Source organism: Sinocyclocheilus rhinocerous, unplaced genomic scaffold (genome assembly GCF_001515625.1).
Source record: "Sinocyclocheilus rhinocerous isolate Xijiao unplaced genomic scaffold, SAMN03320098_v1.1 scaffold57, whole genome shotgun sequence".
NCBI lineage: Eukaryota > Metazoa > Chordata > Actinopteri > Cypriniformes > Cyprinidae > Sinocyclocheilus > Sinocyclocheilus rhinocerous.
The window spans coordinates 776,309-800,834 of NW_015652130.1; the positions used below are offsets into that span (position 1 = coordinate 776,309).

At 36.4% G+C, this 24,526-nt stretch overlaps 1 long non-coding RNA gene across 1 annotated transcript in view; it reads right to left on the reverse strand.

The window, feature by feature from the left end:
- LOC107713515 (uncharacterized) overlaps positions 1–24,526 on the reverse strand; it is an 82,089-nt gene that overhangs the window by 53,699 nt on the left and 3,864 nt on the right. The window contains exons 3-4 of the long non-coding RNA XR_001636896.1: positions 20,842–20,881; positions 2,509–2,573 (exon numbers count right to left, since the gene is read on the reverse strand). This is a non-coding gene — a long non-coding RNA (uncharacterized LOC107713515). The remainder of the gene's footprint in view (positions 1–2,508; positions 2,574–20,841; positions 20,882–24,526) is intronic.

The following is a 24,526-nucleotide window of genomic DNA, read 5'->3' on the forward strand; positions in this document are numbered from 1 at the left end:
TATATATATATATATACACCTTGCTACGTGTACTGCGTTAGGCTAACCGAGACTTGTCATTTGCACTTATATATTGTTGCTCTTTTGTTAGTTTTGACTGCTTTTATTGTCCTCATGTGTAAGTCGCTTTGGATAAAAGCGTCTGCTAAATGACTAAATGTAAATGTAAATGTAAATAAAATAGCCTAGCACCTTTTCCTTTTTAAGATTTTCAGTTTACTAAATATATCAATGAATTTGGAATCAGTTTAGAAATTTTTAGCTTAAAGCACAAGTCCAAAAGTAAGACCTTTGTATGAATCAAAAACCAAAGCAATATCTTTGATATATGCCATTGTGAAATCAGTTACTGTCCATACAAAGAAGTACACATTATGTTAATTGCACACACAGAACTGTTAGATATGTTGGATAAAATATTATCTAACATAAAAATAACCTAGAAGGAAAAGTAGCTAGTTTAAAAAAAAACAAAAAAAACATGGTAATTTCAACTGTTTCTAATCATACAACATCATAATTTTTGCATAATTTAGCCAACAGTTATTTAACAGTACCATTACTTTAAAAAAAAAAAAAAATAATAATAATTAGCACCATGGCAATGTCATTATTTTTTTGTGATTATTGTAATCGTCCATACTGTATTTCTAAGGAATTATCATTACACACTTCCACAATACAGAAAAATGCTGACACTTTCATGATTAACAAAAAAAGAGAAGCTGGCACTAATTCTTTCGTTTCAGATGTTACCGCTCTAAAAATTACAGCAGAGTTATAAACCTCTCTGGAGTTATGCACACGGGCGCATAAACAACTGTGTGACTAGCGTAAGCATTTAACTTTCTCGTTAGCAATCTCCCCCGTGTGGCACTTTAGCCATGCTGGCTTGTTTATTATGTTCATAGCTTTGGCAGAAAAAGAGATTTAAGTGAACTCCTACGAATCGGAAGCACTTGTAAATGCATAGAAACACACTCAGCTGTAGAAACAGGGGAATTAGGGGCTTACCAAATGCTAATGCTAATACAAAGCAATTTTCAACCTGATGCTGATACACAGAATTACATTTTTTTTGTAGTAAGCAATAAAATGTACTCGGAAGAGCTATTACATGGACCCTAATCCACCCCTGCGCCCTAACATGCATCAATATACAACTTTTCATTTGGTGTTACCTCAGAATTTCCATCTTTGTGGTTGCCGTAAAACGAGAGGATGAGGCAAATAAAGTAAATAATCAAGTGTATGATCTTCAGAGGCATTCCAATTTAGCCCTTGGCAGGCGCCACACAGCATGCAAATATCATATTTTCCCCTGCTGTTTAGCTCTCTGAAAATGTACTCAGAGTTTAAGTGGATATACACTTACTTTAACTTATGGAAGTGTGGTTGAGTGGGGATAGGACTGTATCAGTCATCCATACAGAAATAAACGTGTGTTTCTGCCGAGAAGTGGACTGAATTAAATATATAAGTAAGTCTTTTTGCGTTAAAACAAAGTGTATGATAAATCAAAAAAGTTGAAAAAGTCTGTAAAGTTATCAAAATCCAAAATCAGTGTAATGTAATTCCTCAGCATCATTCTTGTCATAATTTCCAAATTCTTTTTACTGAAAAAGAAGACAAAGGACAAAGATACTGGTTGCTATAAAGTTTTTACAGTGTTTGTAGTGTGTAATGACAAAAGAGTGAGGTCAACAGACTAATGATGCAGAAAGAAGGCAGGGGTAGCTTTTTAAGAAGGTGTATATGGTAAGAAAAACAAAAAGAGAAAACAAACAGACATAGTGAACTATGTTTGCGTATTTGGGTGTGTGTGAATGTGTCTGTAAGCATGAGCTCATGGGAAAGGATGGGAAGTCCCTTCCTTGTCCACTATGTTAGAGATAGAACAGACACACAAGCTCAATCCCTCTCCCACCCTGTGCCTTAATACAGTATGTGAACACCCCTATTTCACTTCTATGGTTTGCTCCGGTCTCCATGTCAGCTGCTTAGGTCTGTTCCATTCTGGAGCAGACAGGTTGGGAAACCTGTTTGGAAACCAAATAGCATTTCACACATTGTTTGGTGCCACTACTGGCTAAATTATTCACATCATAGTACCAGGATAACTCAAAAAGTCTTATTAATAACACTGACTGTTTTAAATACGTTGATTTCTCAGCAACTCAACAAGGATTGATAAAAACCAAATCGGTTCTCAAAAACAAGAAACATGAGAAACAAAGGGAATAAAAGACCTGTGCAGTTTCCTGTTTAGTGGTAAACTTTGACAAAAATAAACGACCTCTCCTTTTCTCTCAACCTTGAGAAAAGCATACAAACACAAGAGCTGCAACAAATCAAGTGACTCATTAAACTAGATATAGAATAATAGCACAAGAAATGACCTCTGTAAACAAACACACACACACACACACACACACACACACACACACACACGTGCATCCACACTCATACACAGCTCCACTGGAGTCTAATAACTAATCATTTGTTTACCTTCTCCAAGGACTTGTTTATTTGCGGCCGTCTTCAGTTCCAGCGCTGCGTTTAACCTCCCCGGCCTGCAGAGACAACAAGCACAGAGGAAAAGCTGTAGATGTAAAATTACTGCAGCTGTCACAAACCATCAGTCATCTCTGTGCGTACAAAATGACATTAAAAGTAAGCTATTTTGGTAAGCTATTTTGATGGTGCAGATAAACTAATGAGGACTCAATCGTGGACATACCGAATAAGCACATCATCTACTAAACAGAACTTGAGAGAACAGAAAAACACACTTTTAGGCTATATTTTAACTATTAAATACAATATGGAAATGTGTGATTCATCGCCCTTATTAATCCATTTCATTTTCAGGGTTAAACTTTAACTTTATATCAAGCAACAGTTGTACAGTAGAGTTTACAATAAATCTGCTGCTAAAACTAGATTAGTTACCAAAACAAGTAACAAAACATATCATAACAATACCATTTTTTGGACATATAAAAAATAGAAATCTTTTGAAAAAGTATAATTTTTTGGGCATGGTGTCACACTACTATTCTTGGAAGTACCATGGAATACAACATAAAACCCATAATGCATGAATTTCAGTTTCAAAGTGTCATAGTATTTTAAAGTACCTATAAAGTACCATAGTATTATAAAGTACCTCCTCCTAAAAGCCAGTGAGGCAAACAAGCTCACATTTACAGTCTCAATATACTCTAAGAGCATATTCTCATGCTAGACTATTGAGAAAGATACTATAGGCCAGCATCCCTTGGGCATTTGAATAAAAGCATGAAAGCTTAGCCGAACGTGAAAAAATATGCAGTTTACATTTGGCAGTCAAAACAGTGGCTGGCCGTTTGAGCAGAGTGATTCTGTTTATCTCAGGTAAAGTGAGCGCAGATAAAACACATTGGTACAGCCGGTCCATGTTCTTGCATCAATTATCTGTTCAATGCCCTTGTTAAGGTGGGTGGTCAGCATTTACAGTGACTAAAAACACCAGCCACCACAAGGACCGTATGCCTTTTCCGCGTATCTTGTGCTGATTCCATATTCTCTCATTCTAATTCATTAGACTTCAATTAACATGTCATCCCTGCTGTTATGAATCAATGGCTCTTGGTGACAGGTGATGAATTTTTCAGCTTAAAAAGCTAAACATCATTTATTCAAATCACCTGCTAAGGTCTCAGGTGCTAAATGAGTTTACTGAAATGCCTAACGCTCATTTAGACAAATGTTCTCTCGTCCTAATGACGAGAACATTTTGCATTGAGAACGAAGGGGGGGGGGAAACGCACAACAGCAGTTACCTTTCAGTTTTTAACACCGTAATGTGTTGCTAAATCGATAACAGTCCAGACTGAATGCATGAAGTTGGAGGTAATGCTGGTGTTTTGAGCAGCGGGGTGGTGGAGGCCTGGGGAGTGAATAAATACGCTCATACTGTTAGACCCAGCTGGAGAAGGAAAAGAACCAGCACTCTGGTGCTCGGGGAACTGCTGAGATGATCGGCTTCATGGGTGTGTTATGAAGGAAACACGGCAAGAGAGACAACTAAATGAGCACAAGGGCTAAATACTGTCTGAAGATAATAGCAAAGAAACAGACAGGGAAAAAACAACAACTGTAAGTTCTTGTATAAAGGTGTTTCTTCAACTATAGACAATTTTGGCCCTTTGGACTTAATTAACTCAATTTTCAAATTCACTAGTTTGTCAAACAATGTCCAACAGTGTCCAAAAGTTGTTGATATATCCTAAATACACATAATTACATATTTTGACACTTTTTGTATAATTGCATTAAAGTGATATTTACCTAATTGTTTGTTTTCGTTACAGATCATTTATACTACTTTTCAAAAGTTTGGGGTAAAAATACAGTAACATTATTACAGTTTAAAATAACTATTTCTATTTTAATATAGTTTAAAATGCCATTTATTTCTAGGGCTGTGACGGTCGCCGTGACAACCGCGTCACCGTTGTCTACTGCCACCGGCGGTAGTGCACGTGACGTCACGCACTCTATAACAAGCATAATACGAAGTTTTGTATACAAGTGTAATAACAGTAATAACAGTAGCGGAACAGTGAACCGTTTCTACACCGGACGCGACACCATTTTGACACCACTAATATATATATATATATATATTAAAAATATAAAACTTTGTAAAAACTTTGTAAAAACTTTGGTCATACATGACAATGATGGCTAAAAATTATATCATGCACATGAATATCAACAATCTCATTTATAAAAGCAGACCTGAAGAGGACTTCTGCAAAATGTTGTTCTTATTCGACCGCATTTACATTGTACAGGCTGTCGAATCACACACTCCAACCGATTCCTGGCTAAAACCAAGCCAATCCTAATGGAAAAGGCCCTGGTAGTCATTATGAACGCCTCTTCAGTCCATCTAATGGACCATCTCTTTCCTCACTTCACCAAAAACACATGAGCACATGAATATTTACCACCAAGCAAAGTCATTCCATTAATCGGTTTGCGAATGCTTAAATAGCATATCTGTGGCTACTTCTGCGGTGGGGTCATAAATGAACATTCCTGCTTCGTTAGCATATTAATTTATGCAGAGATTGAGTGCAGCTCATAGGCTGTGACCAGCTCCTCTTCTCCCCTATTGGTCAAGGAAGCAAATCTATCCAGTGTCCTCTGACAAGCACTGCACAAAAATATTGTAGAATGGTGTTGTGTAAAACTATTAGAGGAACAGTTTCCTTTTGTTCCTCTGTAAAACAAAAAAGAAAATTATTTTTTGGGTGTTAAATAACGATGCAAATACCAGTGAATTGACGAATGCAAATCTTAGTAAATCGCGTTGCGTGATTCATTTAAATACTCTCCTCCCATAAATTTACCGATCGAAAAGGAAATTCCTGCAAATGCATATTCAATAAGGTGAGTTGCAAAAATAACTGTCCACGCCTTTTCAGCGCCAATTTCCCACTTCGTGTCTTTTGTAATTCCTGACAGTAGTTTTTAACGCCAAAGGAGGGTTTGCGCTGGTGCAAGCTGGATAGTAAATCTGGCCCTTGAAATATTGCAAGCAAGTCGTATGGAGCTTCTGTCAAAAAGGGAAAAGAACAGAGTGAACATTCTTTAAAATGTCTGGGAGATTTTTTTCTAATAAACTTCTATTAAATCTACAAAATGCTAAATGCAAAAAAATAAAATAAAATAATAATAATAATAAAATGTGCATTATCCATTTACAAATATTTCAGAAGAAATGGCCAAATATCTGCCGATTAATCTGTCTTGCCGATATATAGACTACTACCATTCAAAAGTTGAGAGAAACTAATATTTAGATTTTTTTACTATTATTACTATTATTTTACTATTATTATGCTATTATTATTTACAGTTATTTATTATTTTTTATTTATTACTCATTATTTTAAATAAATGAATACTTTTATTCAGCAAGAATGTATTAAATTGACAGCAAATACATTTATAATGTTAAAAAATATTTATCTTTCAAATAAATGCTGTTCTTATGAACTTTTCTATTCATTAAAAAAATACTGAAAAAATATATCACTGTTCTGACAAAAACATTACTCAGCTTTCAACATTACTAACAATAAAAAATGTTTCAGCAAATTGGCATATGAGAATGATTTCGGAAGTATCATGTGACACTGAAGATAGAAGACTGGCTGATAGAGAAGAGCTAAATAAAGACTTCTATAGCTTTCCTAACTATTACACATACTTCTTTTTTTACCATATCATTAATAATTATGGTTAATTTCTTTGTATGATCTCAACCATGCTTTAACGTCTCCTCTGACATCACGTTTCCTCTTTCTCCCCCACCAATCGCCTTCTTTTTCTCTTGCTCTCTCTTTTTCTCATCCGTTCTCTTCTCTCTTTTGACCACAGATCCTGTGCACCACTATTAATATCAATAACCCACAAATTCCATTTCCATGTACAGAGACAGAGTGAGAGTAAGCACAGTGACTGAGGAAAGCGCAAAATCTCTCAATACAGATTCACTTCTCCTTTTGAGGCAAAGATCTAATTGGACAGGAAAGAGTGGAGGCAGACACCGTGTGGTTTGCTCAGAAAAAGAGAGTGAGACAGTGAGAACGAGGGGGATCCGAGGTGCACAGTCAGAAACGTAAGCGTTTAAGACAGTATTTTTAGCCCAGCAAGCAAGAGGGAGAGTAAATGCATCGCTTAAAGTCTGTGAACACTTACCCATGAACATAACCCAGTGCTCCACAAGACAAATCCAAACAATTCCAGCGTCCCACACTTTGATCTGCACTATAACAAAAGTCCTGTCTTCACCAGCTGCCTCTATATCAAGTTGTAAGTGAGGTGCGAGCAGTATGCAACCAGCAGCCTTGCCCCGTTCGCGCTCTCTGGCTCGCATACACATGCACTCTCGTCTCGGGGGCTGGAGGTATGTGGTCTAAACACAACAAAAGCCTGAGTCGAAGATTGAATATGCAGGAAGAGGGCCTCTGTTTGCATAAACACAAACACTCAGCAAATGAAGGGCTGGCACCGATCGCCCCACTGCCTGCTGGGAAAAGCATACCTGTCCCGTTCTATCCCTGGAATACTTTAATCAAACTACGGCTGAGAAGAAATAGACTATACACTGGAGATAAACTACAAATGTTTGGTTTGATGATTCCTAAATGAGTAAGTGCAAAATGTATAATAATATAATAATATAATATAATATAATATAATATAATATAATATAATATAATATTAAAAAAATACTAATTTGTTTTGGCTGTTTTGGTTTATGCTTTGCACTAGGCACATTTAACTTCACACATTATCAACAAAAGTAATATTAAATATACAAATCAAAATCATCAAAATATAAATGATGATGATGATTTCGTTTCATTATCTCATATTCATTTATTTTTGCTGATTTGCATCTGATGTTTCCACTTTTCTTGCATGCTTGTTATTAATAAAACTTAGGAATGAAAACAACTTGACAAACAGGATGTAGGTGGAGGTAAAAAAGACAGTGCAGTTCAATAATATGGTGCTTTATTTCTTGCAACTCTCCCTTTCCCTCTCTCTCACACTCTCTCTTGACCTTAAAGTGGCTGTTGAGAGATGTAATGTCACATGATCGACGGTAAGCTGAGCAATCACGACCCATCCCTGCAAAGAATCCCGAGCATGACACTCATTCATAAACGCACTCACATGTGTGACTTTAACAACTCACTTAAAAAAAGGAGCAGAGAGTGAGAAACTTAGAAAGAGAGAGATGGAGAAAGATGGGGAGAGAAAAGGGGGAAAGGATCAGGATTGACGGATGAGGTGAGTGAGAAAGGAAAAGAAAGAGGGAGCACAGACAGAACCTCCAGAAAATAAACAGGGTGTCTTGTTTCAAAGGCGAGGGGGACACACAGGCATTCCATTGTTCAAGCCAATTATCAGAGGCAAATAATAACAGCAGATGGATCCAGCAAGGCCAAAGAATGAGTGAGTGAGAAGTGGAGAGCTGCAGAACAGATGATGAAATGTGAGAGAGGAGGAGGAGTTGGGGTCAGAATAACCCGGTCCTAAAACGCCACACACCAGATGTGGACTTCTACAGGGACGGTGCACAAACAAACTTTCATCACAACCTTGCCGCACAAACACATGATGGTTTAAAGATAAAAATATTCTATTTTATTATTTTTCATTGTTTTTTTTTTGTTTTTGTTTTTTTTGCTATTTTTGGTTCACAGACAACAACAGACAGAGGCCAAGAATGGAATCAGGACTAGATCAGAATTAAAACCTGTATTTCTCACATACTGTAAGCACCAATAAACACTAACACCAATAAACAAAACCGCCTCACAAACATCATGATGAGATGATGACTTCAAGATATAATTGTCAAGTGCAAAAATAACACATTATTATTATTATTATTATTATTAGCACTAGAAACAAAGTATTGTTACACACAAAAACAAAAATTAATCAAAATAATACTAATAATGAATTATTATTTTATATTTTTAAATATTTATAATATAATATAATATAATAATAACATGCTTTGCACCAGACTCCTAGCTTCAAAACAACAACAACTACTACTACTACTACTACTAATTTATTTTATTATTAGTGTAAAAATATTTAGTAGTAATAGTAGCAGTAGTAGTAGCACTAGACACATTCAGCTTCACACAAGAACAAAATCGTATTATATAAAAAATAACTACATTAACAATTCATAATAACCAACAACAGTATTAATCATTTTATATTTTTATTATTATAGATATAAAATTATTATTATTATTATTATGTAGAAACAGAATTGGGAACAGAACAGAAACAGAAACTCCATAAGCAACCAGGCTAAATATAAACAGCATGTACTAACTAGTAAGCCACAGCTCCAGTTTGAAAGCATATAGTTATTGGAATTACACTAATTGTAATTTGCTCATTACACAAACCAAACTGCTCATGAGATAGGAGTTATTTTGTTCGCTCGAAATTATTGTATTATTGTATAATTATTGTATTATTGTATAATTATTGTATTATTGTATAATTATTGTATTATTGCATCAAAAAGTTAGTTGCTTTTGCTTTGAGTAAAGGCTATGTGTTATGTTGAGAGCATTTCTCTGTTTTGTTTTTTTGGGTGTATTTTATTAGCAGCGGAGCTACAAGGAAGAGCATCTGAAGCGAGAGGAACCGGCAACTCAATATGCTGAAGGATTTGTCATATCGCTGCTCAACTGACAGCCTAAGTGTGTGCGTACGGGGAGAGGGGGGGCCTTTTTCAGCCTAAAACAAAACGCATCCTCAATGTGCCCCTGTCAAGGGTGGGAGATGTCTTCAGATAGTGGCACAAAAGATCAACCGTTCCTTTTCAGCCGAGAGAAAAGAAAGAAAGTTTTCGTTTCATTAACTCAAGACTAAAGCGTAATTATCTCCCTATGGGCCGCAATCACCAAAAGAAGGATAATAGAACTGAAAGCACTTTCCACTCCACTCATCTAAGCGGTTCTTTTCTTCTCTCTCTCTTTTTTTCCACTTGTTTTTTCTTCTCCGCCCTCAGATGAGATTAACCAATCGAATAATGGCAACAGATTGCGGGGGCAAGAGGAAAATACAACTTTCAGAATGGTGCCTGTTTGAGAGCTTTAAAGATTCGACGTTATCTGGCTTAGTGTTCTTCTACTTGTCAGCGAAATGGTTTCCTTTCCTTTCGTCTGGCATCTCTTTTCCTCTTTATCTCTTTCTCTCGCGCTGACTTTGGAACGGGCTGGAGGAAAAACAGGGTGAGGGAGGTTAGCCGCTAAGTCGCCCTGGTTCTGCCTAAAACGAGCCATTTCACAAATTCGAGGTTTAGATTTAGATAAAACACAAACATTTTAGAAGTATATCCCTTTTTCTCAATTACTAACAGGCTGCTACTTAAAGGTGCTTGCAGCGCTAGCCTTAAGATAAGTCCCTCAAGGATTTGCAGCTAGAAACACAGAGCAGGCCCTTGATTTAATTAGCTTATGAAAATAATTGCCATTAGCACAACTCGGAAACGGTTTGGAGCACCACGCCATGACAGGAGGAGAAAAATCTCTCACTTCTGGAACGGAGAAGACAAAGAAATAGCACGAAAAAAGGAAACTGGCAGGCCAAGCGACTGTTTTGTGCACTGACACAGAGGTCGAGTTAATTAGACTATTGTCATTTTAATCAGGACAGCTTCTCGGTCAGCCTTCCCTCAAAGAGTGAGCGAGCGTGCGCATGTTGACGCCATGCTCAGGGTCTCTGTTCGGTGTGTGTGTGCCGGTTCTATGGACTCGCTTCGCTAATGAGCAACGCCACAGAAACAAAGCCCCCGAAGGACCACCGGGGGAAACTCCTCGCCCTTCTCTCTGCTCACTTCTCTGTTCATTTGAAAATAATTTAAATATCAAATATTTGAAATCATTTGCTTCTCCCTGGCTATCTGATATTGAATGGCAAGTCTTTCATGTTGCCTTTATTATGTTCATAAACCGGCATTAAAATTCAGAACTATCATTACAAGTGACTTTATTTATTACAGCAACTATCATTTCGGTCCGAACCATGGATTGTTTTCGGATAACTATGAATATTTAATTCTGACAAGACATTGTTATGCAAAAATATCCACAATGAGAGTTGCCGCACCATAAATGCATAAATCCCGTCCAAAACAGTCACAGAAACTGGAAGCTGAATTTACATCGTACACTGTAAAAAAGTCAAATTAAAAACTTAGGTTCAGTCTTCAGTTTTTGAGCATAATCAAACTGGCTTCATCTCGTTTTTTAAAATCTTGTCTCTCATAACATAAAAATTCAGTTGAAATTGGTTAAAGCAATGGAAAAGCATATGTTGCAATGACTAATCGACCATATAATTTTTTACAGTGTACAATAATTTAAAATCCCACTGAATTCCGATTTGGTTATGGTTCACATAGTAAATGTGAAAAACAAAGGCAAAAACATCAAACAGCTGAACATCCTATATCACATGTTGCCTAAAACAAATAGATCTTATAACTGGGGATGTAACGGTATTATCAATATCGTGGTATCTCGATATTATCGTGGTCACATGACGATATGAAACGATAGGTCTAGTGTAGTGTAGTGTCGTTTTTAAAATATATTTAAATGTCTTGTTCTAGCATAAAAGGTATTTAAAGTTGTGTTTTGGGCCGTTATGCTTTGACATAGTATCTGTCAAACGAACTAAAAACAGTGAACTCGTTATTGCATGTGCTGTGAGTTTAGCGCGCATTTGGGAATGCAACAGCACTAATTATGCTTTATTTTCATGGCAGATGATTACAGCATTTCGTTAGATTTGTAGCGAGACGCGTTTTTGTAAGACTGTTTACACTGAAGCTGGAGTTTTCCTTCAAAATAAAAGCTCTACTGCCGTTTCCGTCAAAATAAAAGCTTAAAAGTGCAGTATGAATTGCTGACAGCTAGCGGTTTAAATGCAGTCCAAATTCAAAATATCTCTTTTAAGTGTAGAAATTATGAAAGAAGTACTGTAATTTCCCTACTGTAGTTTAAAGCAAAAATAATATACCTATGAAACATTCATTTTCATTTATTTTACAGTGCAATTGTTTTCAAATATATGGCTATTACTTTCATAAGAATAGCAATAATATAAAATTGTTGTTGTTATTATTATTATTATTATTATTATTATTATCTAATTTATGTGGCTTCCTAAAACACCAGTGTGAATGTAATTTAGACTGAGACAGTGTACCACAAATAAAAAGAGGGTTGAGACCCATTTAAAGTTCAGGTACAAGTCAGTTCACTCTCAAAGTGCATTAGATAGAATAATTTACTTGCTTTAAAATGTACAAAATTTAGATTTTGCTTTCCAAGTCTTCATTTTTTCTTTTTTTTTTAAAAATATCCCAATAATATTGTATCGTGAACTTCATATTGAGATATTATCATATCGTGAGATTTTGATATCGTTGCATCCCTATTCATAACAACTCAACATTAACTGTGCATTGCTTAAGGCTGACTGCTTGCTTTGAATACACTTCCCCAGGACATTATCGGTTTTGTTTATTTCCATATACCCCACTATGTATCATATGTGTGACATATAGAACATCATCTAACACTGAGATGTAAAGAAATTCAGTTGGATGCACGTTAACACTTTTGGGTGTCATTATGTATAAATTAAGCTTTCTAATGATTTGTGCCTGCAGTCATGTCAAAAACATAAATCATAGGATGGAAATAGGGGAGCCAACATTACAAAACTTTTACATTTGAGCATAACCTGTCAAAACTGTAAACATGTTGCAAAAGTCTAATTTGGTCACATCATATTGTACCACTCTCCAACTATTAGAAACACCTAGTTGCTATAAACTGCTAAAAACACACATTTATGAAAACAGTACTCATCTCCCCTTGAGTTGCAGTCTCCTTACGAACTTCATTTAGGCCTTATTCTGTCCAACATGCACAATGTCTAATTTGCATGTAGCTGGAAAAATAATTCTCTCATTTATTTCTTAAACTCGAGATGAAAAACAGACTAATGGCTCTATCTTAATTTGGAATTTTCTTGCCATTTATCATCTTGCAGATAGTTCATAGTTTTATCACTCATCATAAATATTTCAGGCAGTGTTAATATTAATTTGATCAGATATTAATTTTACTCAAAATTCGAGTAAAAATCAATTATTCAACAAAAGGAATGATCAGTGAAGCTGATGGGAGATTTTTTAAAGCAGCCTCGTTCCTCGCTATTAGTTTATTAGGTTAACAAAACAAAAACAGCATGCTTAAATCATAAATCATAATTTAACCCCCATGGAAACTATTGTAAAACTGGTTACACTAAGGTCACATGATCAGCACAATCAAATGCGATTTGTTGACACTCTGACATGCTGCACCTCTATTGGGGATTATCATGGATTACATTAATAAATTAGACCCTAATTTGAATACAAGTCTCCTCCCCACTGGACACTGTCTTTAGGGTAGATTAATCTCCTTCTACAGTCTGTAACAGGCTAAATCACTATGATTATTGCTCATCGTGTGGGTTGGGGATATTCTAAACCCCTAAATCTACATACTAAACTTCAATTCATAACTCATCCTGAGTGATGTGCTATGGCTATGTATCAATCTCAAATCAGAAGGCAATTTCATTTCAAAATGATCAGACTTACAATTCCCCCCTTGTAGACAATAAAACTGTCTGAAATTTCTGCTTTTTCTACCTAATTCTTATACTACCTAATTCATATACATGCATAAATATATAAATATGTGAATATATATTCACATTGTGGCATTGAGATGTCGCAATTAAAAATTTTAGCTTTTTCAATTTTTTCTGTTTTTTTTTTTAGCTTTTTCCCCTATAAGAGATTCCATCTGCAGAACAACAAAAAACATATTACAAATATTTTATTGAAATTAAGTTGATAAGATAAATGAGTAAATCAAGTGACATTAGCTACATTTAAACAGTGTTCTAAGGCTGCTCCTTCCCTTCAATTATTCATCTCTTTCGTTACTGCCGAGCACATAGAAAAGAATTAAAAACCGCTGATTCCTCCTAATTAATGCTCTCGCTGATACTCGCTACAGATGTCTTAGATTTCTCTGGTAATCTTTCACTGTGTTTAACCCTGTCAAACATTCAGGCGGTCTATTTTTTTCCAGTCTCTCTCCATCTCGCGCCTCTTAACCCCCTCTATTTCTCCCGCTTGTCTATTCGTCCCATCCCCGCCACATCCTGTCTTGTCTCTATCTCTCCCACTAAATCACCACTTGATGTTTCTTAATTTATTCCACTCTTTTTCTCCTTTCTCCCCCTCTCTTTCCCTCCCACTCACGGACACACACTCTGGCATACACAGTGAGAAGGGGGGTGATGTGTTTTCTTTGGGTGAAACGTACGTTACTGTGTGAGAGAGGAGACTTTAAATAAACATCTGCACAGCATGGTCACAATAGAGTCTTTTGTGTTGAAATGTGGAGAGAAATGATGATGTTTTAAGGGCCATTTTCAGCTCGGCAACGACATGGACTCAACATGAGAACTCTCAAACTGGTTTGTTCACTCAAAAATGATCAGTTCATCTTCATTTAGTCACCCTCATGTCGCTACAAACCTGTATGAAGTTCTTTTTTCTACAGAACAGGATAGGAGATATTCGGAAGTCTGTGCTGGTCAGACTTGCCTATGCAATTACAGTGCAAGGATGTTCAAGCTTTGAAAAAGAACTCAAAAGCACCATGAGCATCACAAAAGTTGCCTATAGAGTATGACCAATGAGCTATATTATTTGTGTGAGAAACTGAACATTTATGCCATAATGTGCTAACCACTGGAACTGGATTAAATCATTGAGTTAAATGCTACAAATTATTTTGATTTGTGAACAAATCATTAATAGATTCAAAAGATCCAAATGAATCATTCATTTATAAATCAGATATTGCTACTTTCTCTCATGAACGCACCAAGTAAAGCTAGGCAGGATATCAAGATTTTCAGTGAATAATGACTGAAATGCTGACATTTTACGGTGCTTTTGCATAATTTTTTTACTTTTAAACACTCCGTTGTAGTTGGATGGAAAAGAGCATGGAAACAGTCCTCAAAATATCTTTATGTTCTGAGGAAGAAATTCCAACAGCAGCTGAAGCGAAATCCCACAAAGCTTTTTTTTTTTTTTAATAACTAGTGCTGGGCAATGATTAATCGTGATTAATCGCATCCAAAATAAAAGTTTTTGTTTATATAATATTAGGTGTGTGAACTGTGTATACTTATTATGTATATATACACACACATACAGTATATATTTTGTTTGTATTTACATGTATTTGCATGTATATATTTATAAACATATAATTTTATATTATATATAAATATATTTAATATATAAACATAACATATTTTTCTTAAATATACAAGCATGCGTGTGTATTTATATATACATAATAAATACACAGTACACACACATATATTATGTACACAAAAACTTTTATTTTGGATGTGATTAATCGCGATTAATCGTTGCCCAGCACTAAAAATAACAAAACTTTATTAAAAATAACAAAACTTTATTTAAAAAACTAAACTATCAAAGCACAAGGCAATATTTGTTTTCATTAAATAACTTACCAGTATGCATATGTACTGTAGACTCAACGCTTCCACACCTTTATCTCCCACTATTCTGAGAAAAGGCTGTTTCTTTTTCTGCTTCCCATCAGCCAGCGTTCGCTCTTTGTTCCAACACACTCCACGTCAACAAATAACACTCTATGCAAAGTAATGCCTGCAAATTGTTTTGGATCTGTATTTGAATATTTAAATGCTTCACTTTAGATCTAGATATATGGCAGCAATTTCCATACGTATATGAAACAGGTACACACACACACACACTACATGATAGCGGTTTGTCATTTTTTTCCCCTGCCTGACAAAGATCAATCAGATACATACCAAACACTCACATTCCTATCACGGCGACATCATTTTTTAGAAACACAGAGTCACCGAACTACCACAATAAGTGCCCAAAGTCTGAATTAAGTGTTGTGGATACAAGGATCAAAACAGCCGCCCACACTACAGCATTTAACCAAATTGGATGTGTTGATAATATTACATTTACATATAACATAACTGCACAGCTCTGAGCGACTGCAGTCAAAAACCAGCCTAGAGACACACATTAACTTAAAATCACAGGTTGCTTGCAAGAGCACATGGGAAAGAAATCTCACATGTGGGTCAACACTGCAGGGTCAAACTATCGGTTAAAGTTGGCAAATAGTTTCCGGGCTCATCATCCCATCCAGCTTAGCATTTAAACACCCTCATCGGGTCAACGAGAACTATGTACGCCAGTTGTTCTCCTCGGTTATGCAAGGCCATGCTATTTGCTTAAAAAGATGGACAGATTAAGATAGAAGGATCGTAATCCTGGGGCCGAGCGCGCCGGCTAGCGTTTGTTACTTTGTGTGGCTGGAGAAAAAAAAAAGACAAGCTGGATTTTCAGATTTTGAGAAGGACAAGATGAGAGATGCTTTGATCTTTTGACTTTGAGAGGGAGATACTGACTCGGTGCTGTCTATCTGTCTCTGAAGAAAAAAAGATGACTGAATATCTTACAAAAATGTCAAGAATAAGTGTGTGAACATGATGAACATATTTTTTAGGAACAAGCAGTGAAAAGATATGGCCCTTCAAATGTGCCACAATAAAGAAAGAAAGATTTATTTCTCATGTTCTACCGTACTGTGTATTTAAAGTGAGATTTTTAGAGTTTCTTAAAATGTTTCTATTTTAATTATACACACGGACAAGTTTTTTTTTTTAAATTTAAATTATATATACTGTATAATTAAGTAGAATTATAATTAAAATTCTATATAAAATTCGAATATATAATTATTATTCTATATTTTTATATCTGTGTATGTACTGTATATGTATTGTACATTTTGTATAATTAAAATATAAATATACAAATATTATACAAAACTTCAAAGAAAAGCCATCACTATTTACTGTATATAAACTGATCCAGAGAAACATGCCTCGTGTTTAGTTGGCATGGAGAAAAGCAGCCAGATCTTTAAAAGGGAACACAGCTCTGAATATGACTGGGCGAGAAAAGAAAAAGATAAACAGAAAAATGGAAGGGGGAGGGTAATGGCACTGAGGCAGGATGATATGGCAGGGTTTGGCAGAGGCCTATAGGATGCCAGCGAAGGTGTCACTAATCTTCACGTGACCCAAGGGGAGAGAGTGCGAGACAGAGAGAGAAACTGTCGGCTTCTTTACATTCGGGGTGCTGTGACTCATCTGTTGCTTGTCACATTGGGTTTGGAGCATCCGTGAGGCAGCCATGACCCCGAGCGGCACCCGTGTCCTCTGTCTGTGTATTTACAAACAGAGACAGGGCACAAACAGGCTAGGGTGAGTCGCTTTGGCAGAGCTGTGTGAAGCAGGGTACCACCGAGCAGAGGGAGAGAGGGGGAGGACTGATGGGATTGACCCTTATGTCACCATTCTGAACAATATGACATTGCCAATGTGTCTGTGTGTGTGAGTGTGTACAAAAACAGACTGGATCCGGATTTTTAAAGCTCAAAATTACTAAAAGATGAGGCAATATGCCTTATAATTAAATGAAATTATTAATTGTTAATTAAATGCAGTGTGTTAAACCAAAATGTTTTAAACTGATACACTATAAAATATACAAAAAAGTGATTTCCGTTTGAATGAGTAAACTGAACTGCTTTGCTAAAGACTTAATTACATAGCTCACTTAAACACACATATACATATAGTAGGCTATACATATACACCGTTCAAAAGTTCAAAAGGTCAGTAAGATTTTTCTGAAATATTTTTTTTTCTTATTCATTAAGGATGCAGTCAACTGATTAAAAGTGACAGTAAAGACATTTATAATGCTACAAAAGATTTCCATTTCAAACAAACTTTTGAATTTTCTCAAAAAATTCTGGGAAAAAAAAAAAAAAAAAATCGGTCATGGTTTCCACAAAAATATTAAGCAGCACAACTTTTTCCAACATTGATAATAACAATAAGAAATGTTTCTTTAACACCAAATCAGCATATTAAAATGATTTCTGAAGGATCATGTGACACTGAAGAATGGAGTAATGACTTTGGCTTTGCGTCACATAAGTTACACTTTAAAATATATTAAAAGAAAACAGTTATTCTGAATTGTAATATTTCACAATATTGCTGTTTTACTATATTTTTGATCAAATAAATGCAGCCTTGTTGAGCAATATTTCAAAAACATTAAAAAAACAAAAAACCTTACCTACTCCAAACTTTTGAACGGTAGTGTAAATGACTAAACAAAAACTGAAAAAATAATACTCTGTATATGTGAAACCAAAGTTACGTTGGTAGCACAAACCACAGTGTGCAAGTCCAATTATCTGCTCAGTTTCTTTTTTGTAAGGTTGTTCGCATGATCTTTTAAAGAAATAGCTTGCCGAGCAAAGTTTTCTTTCCTGTGCTGAAGTATTTCCTATTTACACAGGAAGTTGGGGTGGAACATAACGAAGCAAACCTTTTTTTAAAACGGCTAATAGATTTTAAAAGTCTGTTTTGTCTGCTTTTAGGAGTACATTGGTATATATATGACCTCAAAGCCAATAAGTATGAACGAAAAGCCACAAAACTCAAAAACTAGTCAGACAACAGGCATCACACCTAACGTCGCACTTCTGTCCAAAAAATAAATAAAAATCAGGTATCCGTTTAATATTACACTGTTCACATATCACTAACAAAGGAATCAAAAAAAGATTTGGGCCACATTCAGCCACGGTGTGAACGAAACTCAAAGGTCTTGTTAAACAGCCAACCGACCTGCACGGTTCAATTATTAAATGTCATATTCTGCACAAGCGTGCAAAGCCACAGTTAAAGACATCACAATCAAGATATTAAAAAAATGAGGTAGAAAGCTCTGAAAGGTGTCGACTAATGTAACTAATGGAATGTATTAAAGTACTGCGGTGTGTCTTACGATCTTTTCTAACCTAAATAATTAGTCAATATTGAAAAGGTTAAATTCAACAGCAAGGAGAGCTTTCATGTCCTCATGCGGAGTCATAAATGTAGTCCTCTCATTAGTCATAACCCATCTGCAACATGTAAGTAGCAATTAAGAGTCCTAAAAGTGCTTTTAAAGAAAGTGGTAAACCATGTGCAAGACGTTTAAGCGAAGACCCTCCTCAATAACTCTTGTCACAGCCACCTGGCTGGCCACTTTAAAACCGGACCCTGCAAAGTACACTTTAATGGACAGGCTCGAATCCACCTGCTTTCGCTTTCTGTTATGGTCATAAATCTGAATAACTAAATAATAACCTGCACTTAAACATATTTGGAGTGCTTTTCAACTCGGATTGCCAAAAGTCTGGACTTTCATAAGTGCAACATTTCCGTAAAACGCCCCGAAAAATCAATATTCAAGAGGAAATAATCATGCATTTTGGGTTCATTCGCACGCAATGTGAAAGATTAATGCATTAAAACTCATCTAAAAGTTTGTCAGAAGAGTGTGTTGTTTTGTTTGTTATGTTTAATTCATGCTGCCAACATGGAGCCGAGCCAATGTCACCATATTGACTTTCAAATCTGTGATCTCTGAACTAACGTGAAATTGTGTAGTTGGAAAATGACAAGAGATTGATTTCCATAAGTCTGATAAGCACAACTGACTATGTAAATAGGGCTGATTTCTTTATGGGGGTGGGGGAAAATAGCTCGGCTCTCCATTTACATTATCAAATGACACAATTTACATTCATGTTTTCCATTTACTATCAATCTGTAACGTACACAGTTTTGCAAGCGGGCGTAACTGTTAGAAGCACTTCTCTAAAACGTTGCCTGGCCAGGCTGGTAGGAATACAGACTTTGCAGGAGCTCCATTAATCTCACAATGCAATACACTGCATGCAAATTTTTTTTTTTTACTAAAATACATAATTCAAATCAAACACTGATGACAGAGTTGAGACATTTAGAAACACTCCAAATATACGTGGGCTAATGTTTGTTGAGCACCTGTTTTAGAGACAATATGATAATAAGCACTAATATGGCATGTCATATGCCGCAAAAGGATGCTTTTTATGACTCAAGGTCATGAATATATATGAATGTTTACTGTAAACAACAGAATTTGAACACAGACTGGCACTGTGACATGTGGGCAGTGTCATGGTTTGTTTGTTGTGTTTACACATCACACAGGAAGTGAAGGCCACGAGAGACATGGATCAAAGAGGTCTGTGGCGGTATACTAGTCAAACTGTGTACAGGCTTAGAATTCAGATTAGCTAGAAAGGACCTTGTGTACATGCTGACAGCAATCAGAAAGCCATCTAAACCGTGAGCAAATTCTAACAGATGTGTTTTAAAAGTGTCTGAAAGGGTCAATTAATTCACACTTCTACACAAATATAGGGATGTCATTGCATTACACACAAATTAAATATTAAACCAAGTGGCAATTATTTTAAACATGCAAATTAATTCATAATTAAACCAAGCATTTATACTGCATAAAAAATTCTAAAAATAAAATATTAAACAAAGTAGAATCTATTCTAAATAAATATTAAACCATGTAGAATTTTCTTGTAATTAAATAAATACATAAACAAACATACAAAAAGACTGAATTTCAATTATTTTACATAAATAAATAAACAAACAAACCACATGGCATTTGCTGTAAATAAATAAACAAACAAACAAAGCGGCAATTAAATTAAAAAAAAATGAATGAATGAATAAAAACTGCATTAGATATGTATTAAATGTTAAACCAAGTAACATTTATTTTAAATAAATAAATAAAAACATTTCATAAAAAAATGTTTGTTGGGCTTTATAGAATTACTGTTAAGAAGACTAAAAAGAGTAAACTACCACACATATCCTAAATTTGCATTTGCATGAACTGAACGGATAACAAAGAAGGTAACTTGAGGTGAACTGACTTCATATATCCACTAAAAATGACTTTGGGACCAATTGGTTAAAAGTAATTACAAGAGGTGTTTAAAAAAAGTGCAGTTTTGAGAAGGTCTAGCATCAATTGCTTGCAAATTCCACTTGGTTTAATATTTAGTTATCTATTGCAATGAAATTCATTCAAAAGTGTGGCTAGGCACACACATACACTGTTAAAAACTTGAGGCGTACCGTTTAGCATCCACAGGGCTGGACCACTGCACTCTCCTGCCTGCAGGACAGACAGCAGGTAGAAAGATTGGTGGAAGAGAAGGCAGACAGAAAGGAGAGAAGGACATACAAGAAAAAACATCAGTGAGAAATGAGGAAATCTACTGAAACTTCGAATCATCAGAGACTGGTGTTCCACATCCAGTTCCCAAAAAAACTGATGTGGATTTTGTGCTAATTATCCAGCCGATATTGTGATAGCTTTATCTCCAGACAAATCAAATGGAGTCTTCTTTTCAAAGAAGAACAAGGTAACGAGGGAGGGCACACCGAGAGAGGTCACTTTGAAACAATTGTTCATTACCCGCTTCCGACGAGTTTATTTTCACTCCGCGTTTAAATAATCTCGCGGTACATTTTTAGCATCTTAAAAGGGCAAAATTCCCTTGATTAAACAAATAATAGCACATTCAAGAAAACTGTAATTGGGTTCAAATTGATTCGAGCGGATGCTCTAATTGCATTTAAACACTCTTCCTCCCTAACCCTGGATTCACAGCTTCTTAATTACTGGCCCTCTCCATGCGAATCCCTCCGGCGGAGAGGTGGAAAAATAAAAATAGTGCGAGTTTTACGGCACATTGTTAAACTGACCTATAAACTTTTTTATTCAATATAAATGAAGGCCCAGTGGAGGCAGGGAGGGTGAGGTGTTGAGGGAGCACTACTAAACTCAGATTAGCCCAAACCCCTCCGGACTCCGATCCTGTCACTCATCTTCACCGACTTTCTCCCTCCCGTCCGTCCCTCGCTTTTTGGCCGCTGAGGGGAGGGAGAGGCAGAAATGTGTTTCCTGAGAGAGGTGGAAAAGGCACATCCTGATTAGAAGAACGACGGCCCGCCTGGCCAGCGCGGCCGCCGCTGTTGTCTTTCTTGCAGAGGCAGCAAAAGTTGTGCGTGCCAACTCAAACAGGGCTTTCTTTCACACCGGGGGTCGGCGTGTGTGTGTGTGTGTGTGCGCTCCCGCGGTGGCCTTCCTGAGGGCGCGCTGCAGCTGGAGCTCTCTGAATAAAGGTAACGGCCGAAAAGTCAACGCTACTGTAAACTCTCCACCCTCCACCCGTCTTTCACCAGGACGTTACGAATCAAAAGAAGAAACAACCCCACCTAAAAACACGCGCATTGTTTTTCCCCTGCAAAGCCTTCCCACGAATTACAAAGGAAAAAGTTTGTAAAGAGGGCAAGCGCTCGCTTTATTCCCGGGCCTGTGATCGTGCCAAACAAAATGCCAGGAGAGAAAGTGACATTCAGTGTTGGTTTAAAAAAATAAAAAAAACGAGCAGTTTGAAAGTGATTAGACTCTTTATTTCATTGTTATGAGCCTGACACCAGAGAGGAAACCAGAACAATTCATTCAACCATGTTTTCCTTTTTTTTCCTCCCTCTTTCTTGCTCTCTGAATTTAGAAACACTAATTAGTTTTGCTCTCATAAACCCAACCTGAAAACGGCCAATTAGATAGTGTGAAGTAGGATACGTGCTGAAGAAACAAGTGCTTGAAGGGAGAAAAAAAAAGGACTAAAAACCTCATCATCCTTCAATTACAGCTTCACATGCACCGCAACGAAAGAGAAGAATAACATTTCACACTTTCCGTGAGGAACATATGCCGGTTTGGCGTTCAGTCGTTTGATGGGAATGGGCTACATGGACGTACTGCAACATAACGGTGTTATGTAAATGAAACACGATAATGCTTCATCTGTATTGGTTGTTATTCGAGTCTCTCGGGGTGTATTGAGGTCACCACGCTAACCGAACCACCTGGCTAACCACAGCAGCAGCTGGGCTTTAGCATAGCAACCAACCTGACCAGCGCGTTCCCTTAAACCACCTGCATTAATCTGATATAGCAATTCCCCATTTCAAGGGTACCTTCACGCAAATGATGCAAAAAAGGCCGCTTTTGTTTTCCAAAAGAGTCTGTTTTGGTTTTCGTGCCAGGTGGCTTATTTTCATACAGAGGACGTCATAAAAATTAATGATAAACTTGAGCAAAATTGTCTTCAGGAATTTTTGGGGCCGGTCCCCTGAGTTGACCCGGGCGAGTCTTTCATCAGTGTCAGAGCGAAGACTGATGGCCTGTCAAAAGAAAAGCCCTCCTCCATTTCTGGCCAGCTCGTGGGATGGGAAACGCGGCTAAAAAAAGGAGTCTGGGCGAAGCGGCGCTTTTTGCCGGGAATGAATTCTCAGATGCCGGGGTCGCTGCCAACGTCCTTGCAGCCAACGGCTGAGAGGGCAGCAGAGTTCATGCTAACTGCAGCTTGGACCTGCGCTGAACATCTGCTCATGAATGAGCTGGCCGCCTACTAAAAAAGTGCTGCTGCACTACGAGGGCCTGCTGATGAAAAATTCAACGCTCTCTTTCTCCTGGCACGCTTGTTTTGCGTCTATTCTCCTGAGTCCAACCCTGCAAAATCATATTAAGAGAATCTGCGAGCACGCCACAGAGTTTATCTGGAAGAACAGCTGGCGCTGAAAAGGGATCTGCTGCTTCAGGAGAGCTCAGGGACTTTCGCATGGAGATCTGCCGTCACGTACACCATTTGTCCTTGAAGAAGGAAAAAAGGGTTAAACATCCAAATAATATGCTGGAAGAGGTGGCTACATCTAGCAGATTACCGTAACTCTGATGGAGTGATGATAATGAAGATCATGTGACAACCTGTGTCGAAAGTCAATACAAGTGTATCGATACAAGTAGATACGTCACATGTGACAACACTGTTTCTTTTTTTAATCAGTATTTTTGTTTTGTTTTTCAGTTAAAATAAAATGGTTTATTCTTAAAACAAGACAAATTTCAAATGGGGTCAAATAAATGACAAAAAAAAAGATATATATATATTTTGCTTGTTGGGTATCAGATGATATAGCTGAAAGCCTTTTGCTGGTATTCAATATTTAATCTCAATATTTATGTATTTATAAATGGTCATTTTATTCACAATTGTCTTCTGCAAAACGTTAAATTATAGGCTCAACCATAAATTACAGTCAAGTAGATTACAAATGTTTAATGGCTGGAATACTATACCTATAGAACTAAGAAATATTACATATTTTGCTTCTTTTTCTGAATCGATAAAAAGGTTGGTTATTAGATAATCAAACATGTCTTCATAATTTGAAATAGTGGTTTCTTGCTTGCTTCTGGGTTTTATATGTAAAGTCTTTTATGATTGTGACTATGTTTGCTGGAATGTTTCTTATTTATGTACTTGTGGACTTTATCATCAACCTGACAGGGACTTCAGATGAAAATTAGCCTGTATGGCTAAATCTGGCACATTTATATAATAAACTTGAGTGTTTATGTTAATTAATGTTCATTGTCCCTTTCAAAATAAAAATAAAGAATAAAGAATGCAAGTTACACAAAATCAAGACATGTATCTTCATGGTTTTCCACTAGGGTTGTGCCGATAGACGATAGTATCGTGTATCGACGGTAGTCAGAGATATCGCCTGTGGCTGATGCCACTGACGATAGCAAGACGATTATTATTATTATTATTATAATTATTATCAGGTTAGTAATACTATCTAATTAATATTAGGGCTTATTTGTTCCATTATATTTCTTTTTCCGCGTTTTGCGCGTTATAACCAATCACACACGATTATGTTATGCTTATAAATGCAA